At 43.5% G+C, this 16,773-nt stretch overlaps 2 protein-coding genes across 7 annotated transcripts in view; both read left to right on the forward strand.

The window, feature by feature from the left end:
• Positions 1 to 16,773, forward strand: part of LOC126068313 (ral guanine nucleotide dissociation stimulator-like) — a 497,494-nt gene that overhangs the window by 69,939 nt on the left and 410,782 nt on the right. For 5 of the 6 annotated variants that reach the window (XR_007515600.1, XR_007515599.1, XR_007515601.1 and 2 more), the window contains one exon: positions 11,936 to 12,168. The gene's annotated coding sequence lies outside the window, so the exon portion shown is untranslated. Of the gene's footprint in view, positions 1 to 11,935; positions 12,169 to 15,151; positions 16,357 to 16,773 lie in introns of those variants that run through there. The other variant, XR_007515608.1, reaches the window with a different exon arrangement.
• LOC126068250 (collagen alpha-1(X) chain-like) overlaps positions 1 to 16,773 on the forward strand; it is a 112,055-nt gene that overhangs the window by 52,825 nt on the left and 42,457 nt on the right. The gene's annotated exons all lie outside the window — the stretch shown is intronic.

Raw genomic sequence — 16,773 nt, forward strand, 5'->3', positions numbered from 1 at the left:
TATGCTCTGCAGATCTAGAGGTCTTAGTTCCAAAGGGAGAAGTGCTGCCACCTGGAGATGCATCACTGATTCCATTGAACTGGAAGCTAAGAATGCTACCTTCCACGTTGGGCTCCTTATGCCACTGGAGCAACAGGCAACGAAGGGAGTTACTGTACTGGCTAGTGTGATTGATCCTGATTATCAGAAGGAAATCGGATTGATATTACATAATGGAGGTAAAGAAGAGTACATCTGGAATTCAGAAGATCCCTTAGGGCATCTCTTGGTACTACCATGCCTTGTGATTCAAGTCAATGGAATAGAGGCAGGGCCAAGATGGCAGAGTAGTCAGATGCTTCTCGTGGTCCCTCTTACAAAAAAGACCTGCAAAAACAAGCAAATCGATTACATATGGCAATGTAGGAGCCCTGAATGTCAAAGACAAAGTTGAGGAATTGGACCGAGAGGCGGAGGGAGGGAGAGACAGTTCAGAAGCAGTGAGAAGTTGCCAGGCCTGACCTGGCCAGCACTGGCACCCTGCAGGCTAGATTGGCTCGCGCATGTGGTGAGGAAAGTGGTGGTTTTGGGACCAGTTCTCCACCTTGGGAGAGACCAATTGGTGGAGAGTCTGCTCAAGTCTCCAGAACCAGTGAGAAATGCTGCTCAGTCAGCGAAAGATAAGTACAAGCATCTAACCCACCATATGGATCAAAATAGAAACAAAAACAAAACCCTTTTTATCTGCATTTTCCTTGCTCTGCTCTGGGTCCTGGTCAGGCTTTAGAAAGTGCTGTGCTCCCTGGGCAGGAAGTAGGACCCATCATGTGTCCTGAGCCATTCTCCTCACTTTGGAGAGGGAACAAATTAATAAACAGGAAAAAAATAATCTGCCAGTTCCTCTACTCTGGGAATACAGGGCAGGCAGAGGCTCCCTGCCTAGGCACAGGCATTAGGGGTCCATGGACTTTGTATGCCTTTCACCCCTGGTTAGACCTGTGTTAGCCCATTTCAACAGCGTAGGCCCTCATTAGCACAGTATAATAGGGTTTATACCTGAAGCCTATTTTCATGTGTATCTGCTATAAGGTGGAGTGGTAGATTTGTGAGAGTTGACTCCACCCTGCCCATTTAGCAGGGTCCTCACCTACCCACATCAGGGGCCTGCAGACTGGTAGCTCCACCCATTCCATTGAGCGACCTGCAACAGGGGTCCAAGAATAAGTGGTGACTCCCAGCCATTACACCCAACAGCATTGGGTGCCCGTAATCTGGCTGCAAAATCCACCTACCTATGTGCTCTTGGGAGCAGGGACATGCCTTCCAGATAGACATTCAGGGACAGCAGTCAGCCCCTTGCCTTGATCAGTGCATGACCCTCTACTGCAGCCAAATACCTGTGCCTACTCCAATCATCCCTCCCATCTAGGACTGTAAATGAGAGCCTACACCTCACACTTGGTGACCAATGACCTGGACACCTGATCAGAATCCTCACAAGAAAAGGAAATGGACTCCTGGACTCACATACCTAGTAACAGTTCTAGCAGCCTGGAGACAGAATGTGAGAATTTCAAAGGCACGAATAACCAAATTAGTTCACGCCACCACCTTATTTGGGCATATAAAAACAAAACAAGAAGCAGGGACACAGTAAGCAAACAATAAATGAATAAATAAAATAAATTATTGGTGGCTCAGAGGCAACAGTCAATATCAAATCACATAAAGAGGCAGAGACCATGATGGCTTCATGAAGCCACCAAAACAAAGACTCAAGAAACCTTCCTGAGGAAAATAATGTCTTGGACTTACCAGAGGTAGAATTCAAAAGACTAATATACAGAACTTTTCAAGAGACCAGGAAGGAGATCAGGCAAAACAGAGACCACCCCAAGGAACACACAGACAAAACAGTAGAGGAACTTAACAGGTTTATACAACAGCATTATGACAAATTTAAAAGGCTGCAAGAATCTGTAGAGAGACAGCAAACAGAAACCGAAAAGATTAACAATAAAATTTCAGAGTTAGACAACTCAGTAGAATGTCATAGGAACAGAATTGAAGCAATGGAAGTCAGAATTGGTGATACTGAAGATGAAGCACTTGACACCAACTTATTTGAGGAAAGTCAGATAAAAGAATTTAAAAAAATGAAAAAACCCTAAGAATTATGTGGGACCCTATCAAGAAGGATAACCTGCAAGTGATTGGAGTACCAGAACAGTGGGGGCATAAGAAAAAATGCAGAGAGAATTGTTGAAGATTTGTTGGCAGAAAACTTCCCTGAAAACGCAGCAGATGAGAAGCTATCTATCCAAGTTGTTCATTGAACCCCACACAAGGTAGATCCCAAAAGAAAATCACTGAGACATAGACAAACTTGCCAAAACCAAAGATAAAGAGAGAATATTAAAAGTGGCTATACATTAATGAAAAGTCATTTACAAAGGAGAGTCAACAAAACTAAGCTCAGACTACTCAGCAGAAACCATGCAGGTAAGAAGGCACTGGGATGACATATATAAAGCCTTGAAGGAAAAATATTGCCAGCCAAGAAGTATATAATCAGCAAAACTGTCTCTGAAATATAATGGTGAAATTAGGGCATTTCCAGATAAACAGAAGTTTAGGGAATTTGCAAAAACCAAACCAAAATTGTGAGAAATACTAAAGGGAGTCCTTCAGTTAGAAAGTCAAAAACATCAGATAACAACCCAAGACTCAAATACAGAAGAGATATCACACAGATATCAACCCAGATAGGGACGTCACAAAAATAAATCAAAGCTAAAACACTGAAAATAGGGAAAAAGAGACATCAATAGTAAAAGATGACAACATTAAAACAAAAAAGAGGAACTAAAAAATGTAGTCAGAAATCTTCCATATGGAGAGGATGTCAAGGCAATATAAAGAAATAAACGATTTGTTTCAACTTAGAAAAATAGGGATAGATCTTAAGGTAACCACAAAGGAAACTAACAATCCTACATATCAAAAAAAAAAAAACCCCACAAAGACTCAGCAAATACAAAATCAACAACAATGAAAAAGAAAATGACGTAAAGAAAAACAACACAGCATAGAAAATTAAGTGTAACAGAGAAACTCTCCATGGTACCCGCACACACACACACATAGACACACACACAAATACATCAAAATGACAGCACTAAACTCATACCTGTCACTAATTACACTGAATGTAAATGGACTAAATGCACCAATAAAGAGACAGAGAGTGGCAGAATGGATGAAAAAAAAGATCAGTCTATTTGCTGCCTACAAGAGACACACCTTAGACTTAAAGACACAAATAAACTAAAACTCAAAGGAGGGAAAAAAATATACCAAGCAAACAACAATCAACAAAGAGCAGGAGTGGCAATATTAATCTCTGACAAAATAGACTTTAAAGCAAAATCCAGCACAAAGGATAAGGAAGTACACTATATAATGATTAATGGGTCAATACACGAGGATAACATAACCATAATAAATATATACACACCCAATGACGGGGCTCCAGAATACATAAACTCTAACAGCATTGAAAAGAGAAATAGACAGCTCCGCGATAGTAGTAGGAGACTTCAGCCCACCATTTTGGGTGAAGGACAGAAGATCCAGAAAGAGGATCTAAAAAGACACAGAAGATCTAAATGCCACAATCAACCAACTTGACCTCGTGGACAAACACAGAACACTCCACCCAACAGCAAACAAGCATACTTTCTTTTCCAATGCACGTGCAACAGTCTCCAGAATAGATCACATATTGAACCCCAAAGCAAGCCTTAACAGAATCCAAAACATTGAAATATTACAAAGCATCTTTTCTGACCATAAAGCCATAAAAGTAGAAACCAATAACAGGGCCGGCAGCTCTCTCTGGAGGGTTATGATGAAAAGCTGAGACATAGCCTGGCCAGAAGCCCAGGGTAGATCAGTCACCCCTTTTCATGGATTGAATTGTGTCCCCCCAAAATGTGTGTCAATTTGGCTAGTCCATGATTCTCAGTATTGTGTGACCTTCATTTTTCATCTGATGTGGTTTTCCTATGTGTTGTAAATCATACCTCTATGATGTTAACGAGGTGGGATTAGTGGCAGTTATGTTAATGAGACAGGGCTCAATCTAAAAGATTAGGTTGTGTCTTAAATCAATCTCTTTTGAGATAAAAAAGAGAGAAGCAAGCAGAGAGACAGGAGGCCCTCATACCACCAAGAAACAAGAGCTAGGAAAATAGCGCACCCCTTGGACTTGGGGCCCCTGTGCTAAGAAGCTCCTAGAGCAGGGGAAGATTGATGACAACGGCCTTCCCCAGAGCTGACAGAGACAGAAAGCCTTCCCCTGGAGCTGGCACCCTGAATTCAGACTTCTAGCTTCATAGACTGAGAGAATAAACCATCCACTTGTGAAATTTCTGTTATAGCAGCACTAGATAACAAAGACATGCCTGTATCAGTCAGGGTACAATCAGAAGGCAAAAAAGCACACCAGGTTGTTTTTTCAAAGCAAGAATTTAATATAAATAATTTCTACTTAAACAAACAAAAAACTCGTTGCCTTCGAGTTGATTCTGACTCATAGTTGGGCCCCATAGGGTAGAGTAGAACTGCCCTATAGGGTTTCTGAGGAGTGCCTAGTGAATTTGAACTGCCGACCTTTTGGTTAGCAGCTAAACTGGTAACCACTATGCCACCAGGGTTCCCAAATTAGGCAACTGAAAAAGCAAACAATTATCTGGGAGTAGAAACTGCAGTAAGTAGCTACCACTTCTAGTGCTGGAGAATAACAGGAAGAGGCTGAAATTTATGAAAACTTAGAAACTCAGGGAAGGGTCCTGGGGGCTGGGACCCAGACCTCTGAGGAGAGGGTACTGCTCAGCAAATGCTGGTGTCTTTGAGGGGCTCCATGAGGTGAGTTCAGTAGTGTTGCAGAAACTGCAGACTGGACCCAATGCTTCTTACAGGACCAGGAAGCAAACAGGAAGGAGCAAGTGCCTGCCTTGCCCTCCAGCCTGCGGTATTCCTCTGTCGCGCTCTATTGGCAGACCCGAGTGGGGAGCCACTGCAAAGCAGAAATTTGGTTGCCCTGTCCCAGCGCCAGCATCACAAAGCTGACTATGGAAGAGCATGTTTGGAGTTGAGAGGCAACAACTTGGTAACTGGCACGTCTTTCCAAAGGGTACATTTTGCAGGAGTCATGGAGACGAGCTGCCTGTGACCTGACCAGCACAGGCCAACCCCAAGAATATAAGTCAAAGGGAGAAGAAGCAAGAAAATAATCTGGAGGCCCAGCAGGTGATTGGAAATTCAGTTTGTAAAAGGAATGAGCAGCTCAGGGTTACCATAGCAAGATGACCCAATCAATCTTCAGGGACAGGCAGGGGCATTGCTAGAGGTACTAAGAACTTGGCAATATTGATGTGTAAACTACCAGTTTCCATGCCTTTCTTCCTATCACTCCACCCCCCCCAACCCTCTGTAGACCCCTCATTGGTTGCTGTGTCTGCTTTGTAGAAAATAGGGATTAAACTTTCACCCACCTTTCTCAATGACACCATACAAGAAGAGTCCTGAATAAGTGCCTGTTTTTGCTACCTACTGCTGCACAACAAATTACCCCCAAATTTCGCAGCTTAAAACAACAATGTATGATCTCACATTTCTGTGGGCCAGGATGCCTTTGGTTCAGAGTCTCTCGTGGGCAGCATCAAGGTGGATCTCAGTTGTCTCAAGGCTTGACTGGTGTGGCCGTTGGTAGGTCTCAGGTTTTCTCTCTGATTGGTGGCCAGAAGCCTCCCTTAGTTCCTTGCCATGAAGGCCTCTCCAGAGGGCTATTCACAACATGGCAGCTGGCTTTACCCAGAATAAGTAAGCAGCAAGAGAGAGTGAGAACAAAAAATATCTGTTGCTGTCAAATCAATTCCAACTCACGGAGACCCCACTTGTTACAGAGTAGAATTGCTCCACGGGGTTTTCTTGGCTGTAACCTTTTGCGGTACCACTAACGCTGTTGACCTCAAATCGATGTCAACTCATAGCAGCCCTATAGAACCGCCCCATAGGGTTTCCAAGGCTGCAAATCTTTACGGAAGCAGACTGCCACATCTTTTTCCAACAGAGCTGGTGGTGGGTTTAAACTATCAACCTTTTGGTTAGCAGCTGAGTGCTTAACCACTTTGCCACCCGTGCTCCTTTTGGGATACCATTGGGTGGGTTCAAACCACCAACCTTTAGGTTAGTAGACAAGTACAAAGCATTTGTGCCTCCCAGGGACCTAGAGAGAGTGAGAGGTAGAGAGAATGAAGTCACAGTCATTATTCACCTCATCTTGTTAAAAGACAGTCACTAGGTCCAATTGGACACAGAAGGGCAGGGGATCACACAAGGGTGTGAACACCTGGAAATGAGGCTCCCTGGGAGCCATTTTAGAGGCTGCCATAGCTGTTTTTCTCTCTGTGGCTCAGACCATAGTTGCATCAACATTAAGATTAGCAGCTATCCATTCTGCACCAGTGACAAACTATGATGGCTCAATTCAATACGTGTTGAATCTCCTGTTCTAATCGGATTACACTTTATGACAAAGTTAACTTAAGGCATATATGATATACGTATTACGGTGCCATATGGGAATTAGGCATCTATGCTAGGAGGCTCACCCAAATGAGTATAATTAGCCAAACTAATTTAACTTTTCTCATTTGTTTAGGTCACCAGTATCTATCATCAGCCTCCATGTTGACAGTTTTCCCTGATACCACCTACCACTTAATTATCACCCCACATGCAGACCCTGACACTCACATAAACTCAACTACAAATGCCTAGATATCACCATACAATAGTTGGGTGCTTTGGCTCTGTCTCTCTCTTCTCCTTGCTCCCCCAAACAGCAGCAGGCTTGAGGTAGCAACCAATTGGATGAGGAGACTGAATTGAATTTCTCAAGGCAGGTGCTGACACAGTGTAGGGCTTCGTGAGACCAGTTTAAACTCTCCAGCATTTCGGAATGTTCTCCTTCAGTTATTAAAGCAGGTTGTCCCTGGATCTCCCCTCACCCATTGCATATTGTCTGGGAGCCATTGTAGCAGGAAATAAAAACCTCAAAACAGGGATGGGAGAGGTGTGGAAACTGGTGAGCTACAGACCTACCAGATAGAGTTGCCAGATAAAATACAGGACTCTCAGTTATATTTGAATTTCAGATAAACAACAAATAATTCTTTAAGTATATCCCATGCAACATTTGGATTATACTGAAAAATTGTTGTTTGTCTGAAATTCGAATTGAACTGGGACTCTTGTATTTTTAGTTAAGTATGGCAATCCTACTACAAGATCAATCTCTCATACTCCTGTTAACAGATGGAAACCCCAGGTTTTTACTCGGCATGACTCATGCTGGCAATAAACGAGAGACCGAGGTAGGAGAACAGGACACCTTTGTTTTATTGTACAAGGAAATGGAGTCAGTCAGGCAAAAAATCCTTCTTAAAAAAATGAAGGACAGCGGCCAAAATGTCCATGTGGTGTTTCCAAGATTTCTAAATGCCCCTTAAATATCATGCATTTATCCAGGGTAAGAAAACTCCCTGATGAAAGTGTCCATCTGCGTTGTTTCTGGCTGGAATTCTATAAGCCATTACCCCAGTTTTTTCATGAGTAACAGAAATTGTAATTGGCTGTTAATATATGTATATCCTTTTAAAGAAGTGTGCAAATTATCACATAAGTGCAGTTTTTGGAGATAGAAAGGTACGTCAAATCACCAGTAAACTGCACAGGATAAAAAATAAAATGTTTTCCTTAGTAGTGAAAAGGTTGAGAGCCAAATTTATGTCATCATTTATTCAAATATTTATTGAGCACCACTTACATGCCAGGCACTGTTTTAGGAGCTTGAGATACAGTAGTGAACAAGACAGACAAGATCCTCTCCTCCTGGAGTTTATCTTCTATGGGGAGAAAGACATCGTAAACAAATAAACCAGTAAACGTATAAGGAACTATCTGATAATAGGTAACGCTCCCCATAGAATGGAGTCTCTGGGTGGTGCAAATGGTTAAGGTGCTTAGCTGCTAACTGAAAGGTTGGTGGTTCGAGTTCAAGACCTGGTGATCCACTTCCGAAACATCAGCCACTGAAAACCCCGTGGAGCACAGTTCTACTCTGACATAAACGGGGTTGCTGTGAATCGGCATCGACTCAATGGCCGCTGGTTGTACTCAGAGAATGAACATTGAGGGATGTTCTAAAGGGTGACTGGGTGGCAGGGAAGGCCTCTATGAGAAGGTGACATTTAAGCTGGGACCTAAGTGACAAAAAATATTAGAAGAAAGAGCAGTTGAAGAAGAGGGAATCATGCAAAGGGCCCCCGGGGCAGGACCAAATGAGGCATTTTCATAGCGTGTGTTTATTTACTTGTTTATCATCTGTCTCTTCCACTAGGCTGCAATCTCCAGGACAGGAGGGACAATGTCTGTTTTATTTACCAGCGTATCTCAGTGCCCAACATAGCATCTGTTTGTGACATAGAAGGTGCTCAATATATATTACTGAGCAACAAATGATCACTCATTTTGCCCAAGTTAGGGCAGTCCCTGCCTTGTGTACCACAGCGTCACCTGGAAAGGAGGGAGGAGGCAGAAGCTGTGTCCTGGCGGTCTGCCAGCCAGAGGGCCCAGGGATGCAGGAGTTGGGTGAGCGAGTATTGCTCTTCATCGCCCCCTCCCAGGACTTTATGTTCAGACTACTTATTTTCTGTGAGTATGGGAATCTGAGAACAGACTGGGCTGAATTCATTCTTATCACTCAGCTACACAATAATTTCTTGAAAAGGAAGCTTCTGATTAGGAGTTGGAATCTCACAGAAGCACCAAAAACCAAAAACCCAAACCCGTTGCTATGGAGTCAATCCTGACTCACAGAGACCCTATAGGACAGAGTATAGCTGCCCCATAGGGTTTCCACGGAGCGGCTGGTAGATTCAACCAGCTGACCTTTGGTTAGCAGCCGTAGCTCCTAACAGCGTACCACCAGGGCTCCTACCAAGCCACATACATGGAAAAATCCCCAGTTGTCTTCCTGGTGTAAGGATGATAACAGGCACCTGGCATGCTGCTCTGGTACAGTTGGGGCCTTTAACTCAAACACAGCAACAACAAAATGACTATTAAAACAACCCGCTGTAGCTGCACGTTCTGGGGACTGGGGTTATTTGAGGGCCCATCTTCTACCAGCTGCTTGGCATCTTCTCTCTTGTTAGGTCCTCGGACCTACTTCACACTCTATCAAATATCTTCAATTCCACCCATGTCCCAAAGTAGGCATACAGAATTTTTCTTTTTTATTGAACTTTAGATAAAGGTTTATATAACAAACTAGTTTCTCATCAAGCAGTTAGTACACACATTGTTGTATGACATTGGTTAACAACCCCACGACATGTCAACACTCTCCCTTCTCAACCCTGGGTTCCCTATTACCAGCCTTCCTGTTCCCTTCTGCCTTCCAGTTCCTGCCCCAGGGCTGGTGTGCCCCTTTAGTCTTGTTTTGTTCCATGGGCCTGTTCAATCTTTGGCTGAAGGGTGAACCTCAGGAGTGGCCTCATTACTGAGCCAAAAGGGTGTCCAGGGTCCATACTCTCAGGGTTTCTCCAGTCTCTGTCAGGCCAGCAAGTCTGGTCTTTCTTTTAGAGTTAGAGTGTTGTTCTACATTTTTCTCCAGCTCTGTCCGGGACCCTCTACTGTGATCCCTGTCAGAGCAGTCAGTGGTGGTAGCTGGGCACCATCTTATTGTACTGGACTCAGTCTGGTGGAGGCCATGGTAGATGTGGTCCATTAGTCTTTTGGACTAATCTGTTCCTTATGTCTTTAGTTTTCTTCATTCTTCCTTGCTCCCGAGGGGATGAGACCAGTGAAGTGTCCTAGATGGTCGCTCACAGCCTTTTAAGACCCCAGATGCTACTCACCAAAGTAGAATGTAGCACATTTTCTTTATAAACTCTGTTACGCCAGTTGAGCTAGATGTTCTCTGAGACCATGGTCCGCACAGCCCTGAGCCCAGCAATTCGGTCCCTCAGGGAGTTTGGATGTGTCTATGGACCCACCATGGCCCTGCCTTTTGTAGGTTGTACTGGCTTCCCTAGTATTGTGCACTCTTACCCTTCACCAAAGTTACTGCTTATCTATTGTCTATTAAGTGTTTTTCCATCCCCACCCCTCCCCACCCTCACAACCAACAAAGATTGTTTCTTTTTGTATGTAAAACCTTTTCATGAGTTTTTACAGTAGTGGTCTCATACAATATTTGTCCTTTTGTGATTGACTTCTTTCACTCAGCATAGTGTCCTCTAGATGCATCTATGTTATATGATGCTTCACAGTTTCATCGTTTTTTTAGCATTCCGTAATACTCCATTGTGTGTACGTACCACACTTTGTTTATCCATTTATTTGTTGATGGGCAACTGGGTTGTTTCCATCTTTTTGCTATTGTGAACAATGCTGCAGTGGACATGGGTGTGCATATGTCTGTCTGTGTGACGACTCTTATTTCTCTAGAATATATTCCTAGGAGTGGGATTACTGGATCATATAGTATTTTTGTTTCTAAGGAAGCGCCGTATCATTTTCCAAAATGGTTGTATCATTTTGCGTTCCCATCAGCAGTGCATAAGAGTTCTGATCTCCCCACAGCCTCTCAAACGTTTGTTGTTTTCTGTTCTATTGATTCGTGCCAGTAATGCCGGGGTGAGATGGTGTCTCACTGTGGTTTTGATTTGCGTTTCTCTGATGGCTAGAGATCGCGAGCATTTCCTCATGTGTCTGTTGACCGCTTGAATGTCTTCTTTGGTGAAGTGTCTATTCATATCCTTTGTCCATTTTTTCAATTGGATTATTTGTCTTTTTGTTGTAGAGGTCTGCATACAGAATTTTGCTGTTCGAAAGGGTTTTGTTTCACTTAGCTAATGCTGTTTAACAAATTACCTCAAAAGATGGTGGCTTAAAACCTGGGCCAAATTATCCAATCAGCAAGGTAAGCATGGTGCTTACCAGATCATCAGTAGTGAACAAAGATGTGGTGAAATCCATGTGAAACTGTTCACTACAGATTAGTAAGTAAGCGCAAGTAACCCTGTGCTTACCTTTCCTACTGGGTCATCTCCCTCTGTCAGAGATTATAAGTTTCAAAAGAGGCTTTGATTCTGTAGGAAGGTGCTATGGGGTTGGGAGAGAGACAGATTCCAGCCAGACCTAGAAGAAAAATCTTTGATGTGGTGAAAAAATGTTCACTACAGATGATCTGGTAAGCAAGGTAAGCGCCTTGCCTGTTGGATAATCTACCCCTGCAAAGCCACAATTCTGTGGGTTGACTGTGTGGTCCTTCTGCTCCAGGTAGTGTTGGCTGGGACAGGGGCTGGTTACAATCATCTGGAGGCTCGATCAGGCGCTCAGCTGAGACTGGAATGTCTGAGATGCCTGGACCTCTGGACGTTTAGAAGCAGATGGAGCTTGACTGAGAAACACTGAGTTAGTTGTCATAATGCTGTTTTGTAGAAATTTAATGAAACATTTATTGATTTTGATTATGTAATTTTCTGTTTTGCGTTTTGAAGTCATTATACTTTTTTTTTTTGGATCCCTGGTAGTGCAGTAGTTAAGCGCTTGGCTGCTAACAGAAAGGTTAGCAGCTCGAATCTACCAGCCACTCCTTGGAAACCCTATGGGGCATTTCTACTCTATCCTATAGGGTCGCTATAAGTTGGAATCAACAGCAATTTTTTTTAATACTTTTTTTTAACCCTTATAAAATTTCAGACTTTTAAGAAGCTCCCAGGTCCTAGGCAGCATGCCTAGAGTACCCAGGGGATGAAATTTGTAAAGTTTGCATGTAGTCACATCCCTTTGGTTCTAATCCTGACTCTCCCCTCCACAGTTACAGCTCTCCCCGTCATCTGCCTTGAATTTACGTGAGCTCTTCCCTGAAATGAAGCTGCCGGGACACTGCTGGGCTTTCAGAACAACAGCCCATGGCTGAGTGACCTCAGCCCTCAGAGCAGACCCAGGTCTCTGGCATACGAGGTCCAGCTGGCCGGGGAGGCAAAATCAACCACTTTGGCTCCAACTATCCAATGATCAGGCCAGCCTTAAAACTTCCTCTTGGAGAAGGTAACCTCAACTTTAGCTCTATTATTGTTGTTATTATTTACTATTTCTTGAAGTATGATATACATACGGAAACCCTGGTGGCGTAGTGGTCAGCAGTTCGAATTTACCAGGTGCTCCTTGGAAACCCTCTGGGGCAGTTCTGCTCTGCCCTAAAGGGTCACTGTGAGTCGGAATTGACTCCATGGCAACAGGTTTGGTTTTTGGTTAATATATATACAGAAATATGAACACATAAATTTACAACTCAGTACATTTTCATATACTAGTTTCTCCGTTGTAGATAGTCCCCAGATGAAGGCACAGAATATTACTAGCACCCAGAAGATCTTTCTAGTCACTACTTTTTCCAAGGATAACCATTCTGACTAATAACGTGCATTAGTTTTACCAATTTTCATTCTTCATATAATAGAGTGATACAGCATATTCTCTTTTATGTCTAGCCTCTTTCGCTCAACTTTTCATATGTGAGATTCATCCATATTGTTGCATGTAATTGTAGTTTGTATTGTCGTTGCTGTGTAGTGTTCCATTTTGTGAATTCAACTCAATTTTTTTATTCATTATGTTGTTGATGGGCATTTGGGCAGTTTCTAATTTGGAGCTATTATAAATAATGCGAGTGGGAACATCTCAGTACATTTGGGGGGGTTCAGGTGCCATTTCTGTGGAAATAACCTAGGAGTGGAATTGCTAGGTCACATAGTGCATGTCTGGGAGCCCTGGTGGCACAATGGTTAAGAACTTGGCTGCTAACCAAAAGAGCAGCAGTTTAAATCCACCACCTGCTCCTTGGAAACCCTATGGGGCAGTTCTACTCTGTCCTATGAGTTGGAATTGACTCCAGGGCAATGGGTTTGGATGGCTTAGTGTGTGTCTATGTTTAGCTTTAGTAGATACTGCCAAACAGTTTTCCAAAACAGTAGGCCCATTCTTAACCTAACATGGAATGCCCCACCCCGTTCTGGAGCCCTGTTGGCTTGGTGGTTAAGAACTCAGGCTGCTAACCAAAATGTCCACGGTTCAAATCCACCAGCTGCTCCTTGGAAGCCCTATGGGGCAGTTCTACTTTGTCATATAGGGTTGCTATGAGTCACAATTGACCCGATGGCACACAAGAGCAAGAAACCCCCATCCTATCCCTTCCTTGAGTTGTGAGCATTCTCAAACATGACGTTACTTCTCACATGCAAGATTTACAAATTTCTACCAAAACTTCAGTGCTAACATTTCAAAATAAGTAAATGCTTCCATGAAATCCATCCTCAGCAGTGGCAGACTGGAAAGGCAGAGAATCTGAATGACAGCTAGAAAGCCCAGATGCCAAGATGTTTTTCTTTGTTGAGGAGAGGGCTGGGAGCCTTTTGCAAACACCACTGCCAGGCAGGCTTGCTGAGCTTTGCAGGGCTCATTACAACACTTGGGCAAGCAAGGGGGTGGGCCCTGCACAATGATCCGAATTGAGCCATCCCAGGGCTTCTGACTAATTGTAAACACAGAGAGCACTTAAAGGCTATGATTTAAAAAAAAAAGAAAAAACTCTTCAGGGTGCTAGTGATTGCATGGCTGGCAGGCAGGGGTGCCAGGGAAAATCTCCTGCCACTGACTAAATCACGCCAAGCCTTGCTTCACACAGCCATCCTCCCAGTCCTGCACCAAGGAAGGGCTTTCTTTGTGTCCTGCAGGAGCTGGAAGGGAAGGGGTCAATTCATTTCCATTGTTGGGGGCCCTTCTGTGATAAACCTGCTATTTTCTTGCTCTTACAAAGCAGGGATGGACAGACTGGGGTGATCTAAGCTTCTGGAGGGAGGCTGTTGTATGTGCAAGCTTTGATCCCCATTAGCTACAAACCCCAAATAATCCATAAGGTCTGCAAATCAGGCTCCAATTAATCGCACTTATTAACATGTCCTGGAACCTGCCAGGAGAAGCTGCGAATGTTTGCCAGGGAGGAAAGCCACACTTGTGGGCCTCACTGCAAAAGCTTGTCTGCTCAGGTGAAAACTCCTGGGCTCCCTGGGAGGGAAGAAAGATCTGAAACTGAAAGGCTGCTTCGGTGCCCCCAGGTCATCTGGAAAAGTGTCAACATGGTTCAGGTTTGAGGGGTGATTTGCTGTGAGGTGGAGAAATGGAACAGGAACGCATTTCCCTGCCTCCCCGGCCCTTGGGGCCCTGCCTGGCCTGGGCCCTACTGAGTTCTCAGCACACAACCACCATCCTCCCACCAGCCTCTGAGAAGAGACAGGCAACCTAAGGCGGGAAAAAACTGTCAGAGGCTGGGCTCCGAAGGGAAGACTGATGGTGAAAAGTTGATTGCATTAATAGCCTTGCTTACTCCCTGGAGCTATAACCCAACCCAAGCTGTAACCCAACCCATTGCTATTGAGTCAGTTCCAACTCATAATGACCCTATAGCACAGAGTAGAACTGCCTCATAGTGTTCCCAAGGACCGACTGGTGGATTCGAACTGTCGACCTTTTAATTAACAGCTGATTTCTTAACTACTTTGCCACCAGGGCTCCACTCCTTAGAGTGGGGGTGGGGGGGGGACACTTAATCTTACTTGATCTGTGGATCCCTTGGGCAGTCTAGTGGAGCCCCTGGACCCCTTTTTAAAATAAAAATTTTAAATGCATAAGACATAATGTATAATATTATATTAAAATACAGCTTTCAAAAATATTTAAAGTATTATAATATAGTAAGTGTGGCTGAAATATCAAGATCTAGTAACAGATTGATGATTGCAGTAATTTTGAAATAATGATGAACATAAGTAATACTTCCAGATATCTCCAATAACTGTAACCTTGTATAAGAGTATCTGTGATTTCTGTTGGTGACAGTTACAATTACTGCTTACACTCCTGTGGTGTGTTACCTACATTCATTACGGAAGGTAATGCTAAATTTCAGATAAAGGTTAGTGCAAATGTGATTTTTCTCTTCCAAGTTGACAAACCTCTTGAATTCTACCCACAGATTCCCTAGATTAAGAACCCCTTAAGCAGCCCTGGTGGCGTAATGGTTAAACTCTTGGCTGCTGACTGAGGCTCAGTTCGAATTCACCAGCAGCTCCGTGGGAGAGAAGACCTGACAATCTGCTCCCTTAAAGACTGCAGCCTTGGAAACCCTTTGGGGCAGTTCTCTGTCCTGTAGGGTTGTTATGAGTCATAATTAACTCGACGGCACACAACGACAAGAAGAAACCCTTGTTTGGTATCACTTACCGATGGCTTAAACTGTTTTTAAAAATATACATCCAAGGTTATTAATAAACATTCCCCTTGCTTCAAAAGACAATAATTAAAAATGATCCTTACGAAGAATTATTCTTAAGGACATTGGCATTAAAATATTTTAGTGGCTCTTCACAATAGTTGAGTTGAGATACAAAGAGATACTTATCCTTTCCGTCATTAAGAATTTTCTGAGTCGAAATCGACTCTATGGCAATGGTTTTTTTTTTTTTTTTAACACAGCAATTAGGGACAAAACCTGCCACAGTGATTATAACAAGTTTAGCTGGTGGCAGACACCTAGCTGTTCCCCAAAGATTTGTTCTCTCCTTCCATAGACTAGAGTTGTTCCTGGGAAGTTGCTGCCAAGCCAAGGACTGTGTGTCCCACCCCTTGCATTTAGGTGGAGGTGATAAGATGAGCTCTCAGCAGGGGAATGTGAGCATAAGTGATGGATGCCTCTTCCAGGCCAAGGCTTTGAAGAAGAGCACATGCCTTCCTCACCCTCTTTTCTTCTGTCTGCCAGTTGATATTGAAGAAGTCAGCCTGGGTCCTGGAATGACTCACGGAACAAAGTGCCCCCCAGTCCCCTTCCACAATTTTCAAGACCTATTTCGGACATCACAGGGTTGAATGATAAACTTCTATTGTGCTAAAACTATTGAGATTTTGGGGTTTGTCTGCTACAGCGGCCACTTTTTCCCTAACTAAATAGAAGAGGCATCAATTAGGGATTTTGCATGGGGGCTCTATTTCCCTACCTATCACGGATGGTATGGCAGGTATTGCAAACTGGCTCACTCAATTCCATCCCAACCCTTTTGTAGTGGGAAAGCTAAATGGGAGGAAGTCAAAGATATTTCCTCATTTCCCAGATACCCATTTATAGTTCAGGTTTCACATGAGATATAGGTTGTTCCAGGGGTGTACTTGTGTATGATTTAGACAGCAGAGATGAATATAATGAGGTCATGCTCCTACTATTTCTACTGTTTCTTTTGTCAAGCATTATTGTGAGGCTACAGATAATAGAAAAATCCACTTTCAAGGGCTTAAACAAATAGGCACTTATTTTTTCACCTAACAAGAAGTTTGGAGGTAGGCCGATACTGGTGTTGGTTCATGAGTTCAACAGTGTCAGGGTCAGTGTCTGTGCAATTCTTTTGGATGTTCCCTCATGGTTGCAAGGCCATTGCTGCAGCTCCAGCCATCACATCTGTATTCTAGGCAGAAAAAAAAAAGAAGAAGAAGTAGAAAAGGGGAACAGCAATGCCAACTGGTTCTTTTTATCAGAAAGGCAAAAACTTTCCCAGAAGTCTTCACAACAACTTACCTGTAGGTCTCACTGTCCAAAACTGGGCACAT

The sequence above is a fragment of the Elephas maximus genome, chromosome 27, assembly GCF_024166365.1.
Source record: "Elephas maximus indicus isolate mEleMax1 chromosome 27, mEleMax1 primary haplotype, whole genome shotgun sequence".
NCBI lineage: Eukaryota > Metazoa > Chordata > Mammalia > Proboscidea > Elephantidae > Elephas > Elephas maximus.